The following is an 11,789-nucleotide window of genomic DNA, read 5'->3' on the forward strand; positions in this document are numbered from 1 at the left end:
TGGAGGGTAAAATTGATTCATAAATTTGTCTGATAGCTGTCTCCATGTTTTTATGCTTGCTGTGGGTTAGTTATTTAACCACCTTTTAGCTTGATCTTTTACAGCAAATGGAAACAGTAATAATTTGTAGACATCCTGATCCAATTCTTTATCACGTACTGTGTCAGCAATTTGTAAGAACTGTGCCAGAAACTTAGTAGGTTCTTCTTGTGGAAGACCGGAATATTGGCAATTTTGCTGTACCATGATAATTAGCTAAGGATTTAGCTCAAAACTGCTTGCTTTGATGGGAGATATACAGATGCTACTCCCATATGCAGCTGTAATGGGGTTAGCATATGACCCCAGAGTCCTTCTGAACTATTCACTTCTACTTATGTCCATGATGGAGAAAAGGGAATTGATATGAATTGCAATTAAATTATATTTTTAATTTTTTTTAATTTATTTAATTAAAAGTAACCGAAAAAAATAAAACAAAATAAGTGGAAGATAAAATAAAACTTTCGAAAATTAGAAGAAAATGAAATAAAAGCAAATTGAAAACTAAATTAATTAATTAATTAAAAAGATTTTGGAATTAGCAATCAAAAAGATATGATTGAAAATTATTTTGAAAAAGATATGATTGAGAAGATATGATTGCAATTTATAAAAAAAAGATATGATTGAAAAGATATGATTGAAGAAATTAAAAAGATTTGATTTTTGAAAAAGATTTGAAAAGATCAATTTTTGAAATTAGAATTTTGACTTGACAAAAAAAAGATATGATTTTGAAAATCTTTGACTATTTTTAATGCAAAATTTCAAAATTTATGAGTAAAATAAGGAAAAGATATTTTTTTGATTTTTGAATTTTAATGAGGAAAGAGAAAAAGAATAAAATGACACTAAACTTAGAAATTTTAGATCAAAACAAAGAGAACAAACAAGAAAACTTTGAATATTAAGATGAACACTAAGAAAACTTTGAAGATCAAGATGAACACCAAGAACAAATTTTTGAAAAATTTTTAAGTAAATAAAAGCACAAAAACACACCAAACTTAAAATTTTTAGAAAATCAAACACAAATTTTCAAAAATTTAAAGGAAAACATAAAGAAGACACCAAACTTAGAATTTTTAAAGATCAAGAAAGAACTAAGAACATGCAAATTCGAAAAATTGAAAGAAAATAAAAGCAGGCAATTGACACCAAACTTAAAATATGAAACTAAACTTAAATAAAAGACTCAAATTTAGTTACTCTAAACAGACAAAAATAAATTATTCCTAATCTAAGCAACAAGATAAACCGTCAGTTGTCCAAACTCGAACAATCACCGGCAACGGCGCCAAAAACTTGGTGCACGAAATCACAATCACACTTTTGCAATTCCGCACAACTAACCAGCAAGTGCACTGGGTCGTCCAAGTAATACCTTACGTGAGTAAGGGTCGATCCCACGGAGATTGTCGGCTTGAAGCAAGCTATGGTTATCTTGTAACTCTTAGTCAGGATATTAATAATTCTCAGATTTAATTGTAAAAAGTAAAAGAACATGAAATAAATACTTGTTTTTGCAATAATGGAGAACAGGTTGAGATTTTGGAGATGCTGTATCTTCTGAATCTCTGCTTTCCTACTGTCTTCTTCTTCATGCACGCAAGGCTCCTTCCATGGCAAGCTGTATGTTGGTGGATCACCATTGTCAATGGCTACCATCCATCCTCTCAGTGAAAATGGTCCAAATGTGCTGTCACCGCACGGCTAATCATCTGTCGGTTCTCACTCATGTTGGAATAGGATCCATTGATCCTTTTGCGTTTGTCACTACGCCCAGCACTCGTGAGTTTGAAGCTTGTCACAGTCATCCCTTCCCAGATCCTACTCAGAATACCACAGACAAGGTTTAGACTTTTTGGATCTCAGGAATGGTGATGAGCGGATAATTTATACGCTTTTTGGCATTATTTTTAGTATGTTTTTAGTATATTTTAGTTAGTTTTTATTATGTTTTTATTAGTTTTTATTTAAAAATCACTTTTCTGGACTTTACTATGAGTTTGTGTGTTTTTCTGTGATTTCAGGTATTTTCTAGCTGAAATTTAGGGACCTGAGCAAAAATCTGATTCAGAGGCTGAAAAAGGACTGCAGATGCTGTTGGATTTTGACCTCCCTGCACTCGAAGTGGATTTTCTTGAGCTACAGAAGCCCAATTGTGCGCTCTCAATTGTGTTGGAAAGTAGACATCCTGGGCTTTTCAGCAATATATAATAGTCCATACTTTGCCTGAGATTTGATGTCCCAAACAGGCGTTCTAAGTCAGCTCAAGAATTCTGGCGTTTAACGCCGGAACTGGCACAAAAGCTGGAGTTAAACGCCCAAACTGGCACAAAAGCTGGCGTTTAACTCCACGAAAAATCTCTACATATGGAAGCTTCAATGCTCAGCCCAAGCACATACCAAGTGGGCCCGGAAGAAGATTTCTGCATTAATTACTTATTTCTGTAATCCTAGGCTACTAGTTCTCTATAAATAGGACCTTTTGCTATTGTATTTTCATACTTTTCATACACTTGATCACGTTTTGGGAGGCTGGCCTCACGGCCATGCCTGAACCTTGTTCTTATGTATTTTCAATGGTGGATTTTCTACACACCATAGATTAAGGTGTGGAGCTCTGCTGTTCTTCATGAATTAATACAAAGTACTATTGTTTTTCTATTCAACTTAAGTCTATTTCTTCTCCAAGATATTCATTCGCACCCAATAACATGATGAATGTGATGATTATGTGACACTCATCACCATTCTCACCTATGAACACGTGACTGACAACCACTTCCGTTCTACATGCAAACAAGCTTGAATGTGTATCTCTTGGGTTTCTAATCTAAGATTGGAACCTTCGTGGTATAGGTTAGAATTATTGGTGGTCATTCTTGAGATCCGAAAAGTCTAAACCTTGTCTGTGGTATTCTGAGTAGGATCTAGGAAGGGATGACTGTGATGAGCTTCAAACTCGCGATTGTTGGGCGTGTGACAGACGCAAAAGGATCAATAGATCCTATTCCAACATGATCGAGAACCGACAGATGATTAGCCGTGCGGTGACAGCGTGCGTAGAACATTTTCACTAAGAGGACGGGAAGCAGCCATTGACAACGGTGATGCCCAACATAAAGCTTGCCATGGAAAGGAGTATGAATGATTGGAAGAAGGCAATAGGAAAGCAGAGGTTCAGGAGGAACAAAGCATCTTCATACGCTTATCTGAAATTCCAACCAAAGAATTACATAAGTATCTCTATCTTTATTTTATGTTTTATTTATCTTTTAATTATCAATTCTCCATCACCATATGAATTCGCCTGACTGAGATTTACAAGGTGACCATAGCTTGCTTCAAGCCGACAGTCTCCGTGGGATCGACCCTTACTCATGTAAGGTTTATTACTTGGACGACCCAGTGCACTTGCTGGTTAGTTGTGCGGAATTGTGACAAAGTGTGATTCATGTTTGAGAGCTCCAAGTCCTTTGGCGCCATTGTTGATGATTATAATTTCGTGCACCAAGTTTTTGGCGCCGTTGCCGGGGATTGTTCGAGTTTGGACAACTGACGGTTCATCTTGTTGCTTAGATTAGGTACTTTTCTTTTTATCTTTCAGAATTTCTAAGAATGAATTCTAGAGTTTCAAGGTGATGTTCTTATCATCACAAAAGCTGATTGATTCTCATCAATTTAGCTGCTGAATGTAATGTCCTGCTGAAGCTTGGCTAGCCATGTCTAATCCTTTTTAGACTAAAGCTTTAGACTAACATTGCATGATTCCTGGAATTCTTATTAAAAGTTTTGATTCTCTTTATTTTCTTTTCTATATAATTTTCAAAAAACCACAAAAAAAATTTATAAAATCATAAAAATAAAAAATATTTTATGTTTCTTGTTTGATTCTAGTATCAATTTTTAAGTTTGGTGTCAATTGCATGTCTTTATTCTTGCATTTTTCGAATATATGCATTATGTTCTTCATTGATCTTCAAGTTGTTCTTGATGAATTCATAGCTCTGATCTTTAATTTCTCTTATTTTGTGTCTTTTGTTGTTTCTTACATGCATTTTTAAATTGTTATAGTCCTTAGTATACAAACTTCTAAATTTGGTGTCTTGCATGCATTGGTTGTTTAATCTTAGTTGCATTCTTTTTATTATTGTTTCTCATCATTTAAAAATTCAAAAAAAAAATTTTAAATTGTGTCTTTTCAAGTCAATAACACAGAGAATTGAAGATTCAGAACATTTAGCAAAGGAATTAAACAGAAAAAGCTGGGCGTTCAAAACGCCCAGTGAAGAAGGAAAACTGGCGTTTAAACGCCAGCCAGGGTACCTGGCTGGGCGTTTAACGCCCAAAAAGGTAGGATTGTGGGCGTTAAATGCCAGAATGGATGCCATTCTGGACGTTTAACGCCAGAATGACACTAGAGGGAAGATTTTGTTTTTAATTCAAATTTTTTTTCAAATATTCATAATTTTTCAAAATCAAATCTTTTCAATCATATCTTTTCAAAATCAATTTCTTTTCAAATTTTTTATTTATTACTATTTTCGAAAATCCTTGCTACAATTAGTGATTTAATTCAAAATTTTCAAGTTGTTACTTGCCTATTAAGAAAGGATCAAATTTTAAATTCTAGAATCATATCTTCTAAATTCTTGTTAGTCAAGCAATCAACTTTAATTTTAAAACTTTCTCTTTTTAATTTGATCTTCAATCATATCTTCTCAATCATATCTTTTCAATCACATCTTTTTCAAAATTAATTTTCAATCATATATTTTTAATTTCTAATTTCAAAATCTTTTTCAAAAATCACTTTATTTCTTTCCCAATCTTAGTTTTTGAAAATCATCAATCAATTTTCAAAAATTTCTTTTAATTATTTCAAAATCTTTTAATTAATTTTCGAAAATTCTTCCCTTCTTCTCACATCTTTCTATTTAAGGGACTAACACTCCTCCTCAAGGTGCAATTCGAACTCTATCCCTCTTAATAAGTTTGAATTCTCCTCTCTCTACCTCCTCCTTCTATTCTTCTTTTCCTCTGACACCTCAAGGAATCTCTATACTGTGACATAGAGGATTCCCTACTTTCTTGTTCTTTTCTCTTTCATATGAGCAAGAGCAAAGATAAAGGCATACTTGTTCAAGCTAATCCTGAACCTGAAAGGACCTTGAAGAGAAATCTAAGAGAAGCTAAAGCACAATTCTCTCTAGAGGGCCTAACAGAGCTTTTCAAGGAAGAAGAAACCATGGCAGCCGAAAACAACAATGCCAACAATGCAAGGAAGGTGCTTGGTGGCTTTACTGCACCTACTCCTGACTTTTATGGGAGAAGCATCTCAATCCCTGCCATTGGAGCAAACAACTTTGAGCTTAAGCCTCAATTAGTTTCTCTAATGCAACAGAATGGCAAGTTTCATGGACTTCCATTAGAAGATCCTCATCAGTTCTTAGCTGAATTCTTGCAAATCTGTGACACTGTCAAGACCAATGGGGTTGATCCTAAAGTCTACAGACTTATGCTCTTTCCTTTTGCTGTAAGAGACAGAGCTAGGCATGGTTGGATTTACAACCTAAAGAAAGCCTGAACTCTTGGGAAAAGCTAGTCAATGCCTTCTTGGCAAAGTTCTTTCCACCTCAAAAATTGAGCAAGCTTAGAGTGGAAGTCCAAACCTTCAGACAGAAGGAAGGTGAATCCCTCTATGAAGCTTGGGAAAGATACAAGCAATTGATCAGAAGATGTCCTTCTGACATGCTTTCTGAATGGAGCATCATAGGTATCTTCTATGATGGTCTGTCTGAACTATCCAAGATGTCATTGGATAGCTCTACTGGAGGATCTCTTCATCTGAAGAAGACGCCTGCAGAAGCTCAGGAACTCATTGAAATGGTTACAAATAACCAATTCATGTACACTTCTGAAAGGAACCCTGTGAATAATAGGACAACTCAGAAGAAAGGAGTTCTTGAGATTGATACTCTGAATGCCGTATTGGCTCAGAACAAAATATTGACTCAGCAAGTCAATATGATTTCTCAGAGTCTATCTGGAATGCAAGTTGCACCAGGCAGTACTAAGGAAGCTTCCCCTGAAGAAAAAGCTTATGATCCTGAGAACCCTGCAATGGAAGAAGTGAATTACATGGAGAACCCTATGGAAACACCTATAATCCTTCATGGAGAAATCATCCAAATCTCCCATGGAAGGATCAACAGAGACCTCAACAAGGTTTCAACAACAATAATGGTAGAAGAAACAGGTTTAGCAATAGCAAACCCTTTCCATCATCTTCTCAGCAACAGACAGAGAATTCTAAGCAAAGCCACTCTGACTTAGCACCCATTGTCTCTGACCTAATCAAAACCACTCAAAGTTTCATGACTAAAACAAGGTCCTCCATTAGAAATTTGGAGGCACAAGTGGGTCAGCTGAGTAAGAAAATTACTGAACTCCCTCCTAGTACTCTCCCAAGCAACACAGAAGAGAATCCAAAGAGAGAGTGCAAGGCCATAAACACGTCTCACATGGCCAAACCTGGAGAGGAGGAAGAAGCAGTGATCTCCACTGAGGAAGACCTCAATGGACGTCCACTGACCTCCATGGAGTTCCCTGATGAGGAACCATGGGAATCTGAGGCTCACACAGAGACCATAGAGATTCCATTGAATTTACTTCTGCCATTCATGAGCTCTGACGAGTATTCTTCGTCTGAAGAGGATGAAGATGTTACTGAATAGCAAGTTGCTAAGTACCTTGGAGCAATCATGAAGCTAAATGCCAAGTTATTTGGTAATGAGACTTGGGAGGATGAACCTCCATTGCTCATCAAAGAACTGGATGACTTGACTAGGCAGAGATTACCTCTGAAGAGACAAGACCCTGAAAAATTCTCAATCCCTTGTACCATAGGCACCATGACCTTTGAGAAGGCTCTGTGTGACCTAGGATCAAGTATAAACCTTATGCCTCTCTCTGTAATGGAGAAACTAGGGATCATTGAGGTACAAGCTGCTAGAATCTCACTAGAGATGGCAGACAATTCAAAGAAACAGGCTTATGGACTTGTAGAGGATGTCTTGGTAAAGGTTGAAGACCATTACATCCCTGCTGACTTCATAATCCTAGAGACTGGGAAGTGTGTGGATGAATCCATCATCTTTGGCAGACCCTCCCTAGCCACAGCAAAAGCTGTGATTGATGTTGACAGAGGAGAATTGATCATTCAAGTGAATGAAGACTCCCTTGTGTTTAAAGCTCAAGGATACCCCTCTGTAACCATGGAGAGGAAGCATGAAGAGCTTCTCTCAATACAGAGACAAACAGAGCCCCCACAGTCAAACTATAAGTTTGGTGTTGGGAGGCCACAACCAAACTTTAAGTTTGGTGTTGAACCCCCACGTTCAAACTCTAAGTTTGGTGTTGGGAGGTTCCAACATTGCTTTAAACAATTGTGAGGCTCCATGAGAGCCACTGTCAAGCTATTGACATTAAAGAAGTGCTTGTTGGGAGGCAACCCAATCTTTAACTATCTATATTAAATTGCTATTTTCTTTTGTTATTTTATATTTTCTGTAGGTTGATGATCATGTGAAGTCACAAAAACAATTGAAAAAGCAAAAACAGAAGGAAAAACAGTATTAAAAACAGAACACGTTGGAGGAGAAACTTACTGGCGTTTAAACGCCAGTAAGGGTAGCAGAATGGGCGTTAAACGCCCAGTCTGGCACCATTCTAGGCGTTTAACACCAGAAATGGGCACCAGACTGGCGTTTAACGCCAGGAATGGGCAAGAAGCTGGCGTTAAACGCCAGAATTGGCAGCAAGGGGCGTTTTGCACGCCAAATGGTGCAGAGATGAGAAATCCTTGACACCTCAAGATCTGTGGACCCCACAGGATCCCCACCTACCCCACCTCTCTCTCTCTTCTTCAACCATTCACCAATCACCTCAATACCGCTTCCCCAAAAACCCCTCACTATTCAAATTCAAACCACTTTCCCACCCAAACCCACCCATAATGGCCGAACCATGCCCCCCTCTCCACTCCTATATAAATCCATCTTCACTCATTCATTTTCACACAACATACACACTACCCATCCCCCTTGGCCGAAACACAAAGCCCCCTCCATCTCCTCTATTTCTTCTTCCTCTGCTTTCTTCTTTCTTCTTTTGCTCGAGGACGAGCAAATCTTCTAAGTTTGGTGTGGTAAAAGTATTGCTTTTTATTTTTCCATAACCATTTATGGCACCAAAGACCGGAGAAACCTCTAGAAAGAGGAAAGGGAAGGCAAAAGCTTCCACCTCCGAGTCATGGGAGATGGAGAGATTCCTTTCAAGGGTGCATCAAGACCACTTCTATGAAGTTGTGGCCAAGAAGAAGGTGATCCCTGAGGTCCCTTTTAAGCTCAAAAAGGGCGAATATCCGGAGATCCGACATGAGATCCGAAGAAGAGGTTGGGAAGTTCTCATCAACCCCATTCAACAAGTCGGAATCTTAATGGTTCAAGAGTTCTATGTCAATGCATGGATCACTAAGAACCATGATCAAAGTGTGAACCCGGACCCCAAGAATTGGCTTACAATGGTTCAAGGGAAATACTTGGACTTTAGTCCGGAAAATGTAAGGTTGGCATTCAATTTGCCTATGATGCAAGGAGATGCACACCCATACACTAGAAGGGTCAAATTTGATCAAAGGTTGGACCAAGTCCTCATGGACATCTGTGAAAAGGGCGCTCAATGGAAGAGAGATTCAAGAGGGAAGCCGGTTCAACTAAGAAGGCATGACCTCAAGCCCGTGGCAAGGGGATGGTTGGAGTTCATCCAACGCTCAATCATTCCTACTAGCAACCGATCTGAAGTTACTATAGACCGGGATATTGGTGCGCAAAAATTGTGACGGTTCCATTCCTTGGTAACGGTGCTGAAAACTTTGTACGCACATTCATAATCTTAATTTTTTGTCACAACTTCGCACAGCTGACAAGCAAGTGCACTGGGTCGTCCAAGTAATAAATCTTACGTGAGTAAGGGTCGATCCCACGGAGATTGTCGGCTTGAAGCAAGCTATGGTCACCTTGTAAATCTCAGTCAGGCAGATTCAAAAGGTTATAAAGTTTTAATAATTGAAAGATAAATAAAACATAAACTAGGTTAGAGATACTTATGTAATTCATTGGTAAGAATTTCAGATAAGCGTATAGAGATGCTTTCGTTCCTCTGAACCTCTGCTTTCCTGCTGTCTTCATCCAATCATTCCTACTCCTTTCCATGGCAAGCTTTATGTAGGGCATCACCGTTGTCAATGGCTACATCCCATCCTCTCTGTGAAAATGGTCCAATGTGCTGTCACTGCATGGCTAATCATCTATCGGTTCTCGATCATAATGGAATAGGATTTACTATCCTTTTGCGTCTGTCACTACGCCCAGCACTCGCGAGTTTGAAGCTCGTCACAACCATGCCTTCCTAGATCCTACTCGGAATACCACAGACAAGGTTTAGACTTTTCGGATCTCAAGAATGGCCATCCATGGGTTCTAACTTATACCACGAAGATTCTAATATCTCGGACTCGGTCCTCTGTATTAGATATCTAAGAGATACTCATTCTAGCTTGTTTGCATGTAGAACGGAAGTGTTTGTCAGGCACGCGTTTGTAAGTGAGAATGATGATGAGTGTCACATAATCATCACATTCATCATGTTCTTGGGTGCGAATGAATATCTTAGAAGTGGAATAAGCTTGAATTGAATAGAAAAACAGTAGTACTTTGTATTAATTCATGAGGAATAGCAGAGCTCCACACCTTAATCTATGGAGTGTAGAAACTCTACCGTAGAAAATACATAAGAACAAGGTTCAGGCATGGCCGAGAGGCCAGCCCCATGAAAGTCTAAGATAGCATAAAACTGATCAAAGATCTCAATATAATAGTAAAAAGTTCTATTTATACTAAACTAATTACTAGGGTTTACAGAAATGAGTAAATGATGCAGAAATCCACTTCCGAGGCCTACTTGGTGTGTGCTTGGGCTGAGCATTGAGCTTTACATGTGTAGAGGTCTTTCTTGGAGTTGAACGCCAGTTTGTAACATGTTTCTGGCGTTTAACTCCACTTTGCAACCTGTTTCTGGCGTTTGACTCCAGAATGCAGCATGGTACTGGCGTTCAACGCCAGTTTATGTTGTCTATCCTTAATCAAAGTATGGACTATTATATATTGATGGAAAGCCCTAGATGTCTACTTTCCAACGCAATTAATAGGGCGCCATTTGAAGTTTTGTAGCCCCCAAAAAGCTACTGTGAGTGCAGGGAGGTCAGAATCCAACAGCATCTGTAGTCCTTCTTCACCCTCTGAATCTGATTTTTGCTCAAGTCCCTCAATTTCAGCCAGAAAATACCTGAAATCAAAGAAAAACACACAAACTCATAGTAAAGTCCAGAAATGTGAATTTTAATTAAAAACTAATAAAAATATATTAAAAACTAACTAAATCATACTGAAAACTCTGTAAAAATAATGCCAAAAAGCGTATAAATTATCCGCTCATCTCAACACCAAACTTAAATTGTTGCTTGTCTCCAAGCAACTGAAAATCAAATAGGATAAAAAGAAGAGAATATACTATAAATTTCAAAATATCAATGAAACTTAGCTCCAATCAGATGAGTGGGACTTGTAGCTTTTTGCCTCTTGAATAGTTTTGGCATCTCACTTTATCCATTGAGGTTCAGAATGATTGGCATCTATAGGAACTTAGAATTCAGATAGTGTTATTGATTCTCCTAGTTTAGTATGTTGATTCCTGAACACAGCTACTTTATGAGTCTTGGCCGTGGCCCTAAGCACTTTGTTTTCCAGTATTACCACCGGATACATAAATGCCACAGACACATAACTGGGTGAACCTTTTCAAATTGTGACTCAGCTTTGCTAAAGTCCCCAATTAGAGGTGTCCAGGGTTCTTAAGCACACTCTTCTTTTGCTTTGGACCTTGACTTTAACCGCTCAGTCTCAAGTTTTCACTTGACACCTTCATGCCACAAGCACATGGTTAGGGACAGCTTGGTTTAGCCGCTTAGGCCAGGATTTTATTCCTTTAGGCCCTCCTATCCACTGATGCTCAAAGCCTTGGATCCTTTTTATTACCCTTGCCTTTTGGTTTTAAGGGCTATTGGATTTTTGCTCTTGCCTTTTGGTTTAAAGAGCTTTTGGCTTTTTCTGCTTGCTGTATTTTTTTTCGCCATTTTTTTCTGCAAGCTTTTGTGTTCACTGCTTTTTCTTGCTTCAAGAATCATTTTTATGATTTTTCAGATTATCAAATAACATTTCTCCTTTTTCCTTATTCTTCAAGAGCCAACATATTTAACATTCATAAACATCAACTTCAAAAGACATATGCATTGTTCAAGCATGCATTCAGAAAACAAAAAGTGTTGCCACCACATCAAAATAATTAAACTAGTTTCAAGGATGAATTTGAAACCATGTACTTCTTGTTCTTTTGTAATTAAAATAGATTTCATTTAAGAGAGGTGATGGATTCATATTCATAACTTTAAGGCATAGACACTTAGACACTAATGATCATATAGTAAAGACACAAACATAAATAAAACATAAAGCTCAAAAATCGAGAAACAGGAAAATAAATAAACAAGGAGATTAAGGAATGAGTCCACCTTAGTGAGGGTGGCATCTTCCTCTTCTTGCAGAACTAATGGTGCTCTTGAG

The 11,789-nt window shown here is 37.8% G+C and overlaps 1 non-coding gene across 1 annotated transcript; it reads right to left on the reverse strand.

Moving 5' to 3' along the window:
- Positions 1 to 5,697: 5,697 nt before the first annotated feature.
- Positions 5,698 to 5,805, reverse strand: LOC112745289 (small nucleolar RNA R71). The gene has a single exon (XR_003173226.1). It is a non-coding gene; the product is annotated as a small nucleolar RNA R71 (small nucleolar RNA).
- Positions 5,806 to 11,789: the final 5,984 nt, after the last annotated feature.

The sequence above is a fragment of the Arachis hypogaea genome, chromosome 14 (assembly GCF_003086295.3).
Source record: "Arachis hypogaea cultivar Tifrunner chromosome 14, arahy.Tifrunner.gnm2.J5K5, whole genome shotgun sequence".
In the NCBI taxonomy this organism is placed as follows: Eukaryota; Viridiplantae; Streptophyta; class Magnoliopsida; order Fabales; family Fabaceae; genus Arachis; species Arachis hypogaea.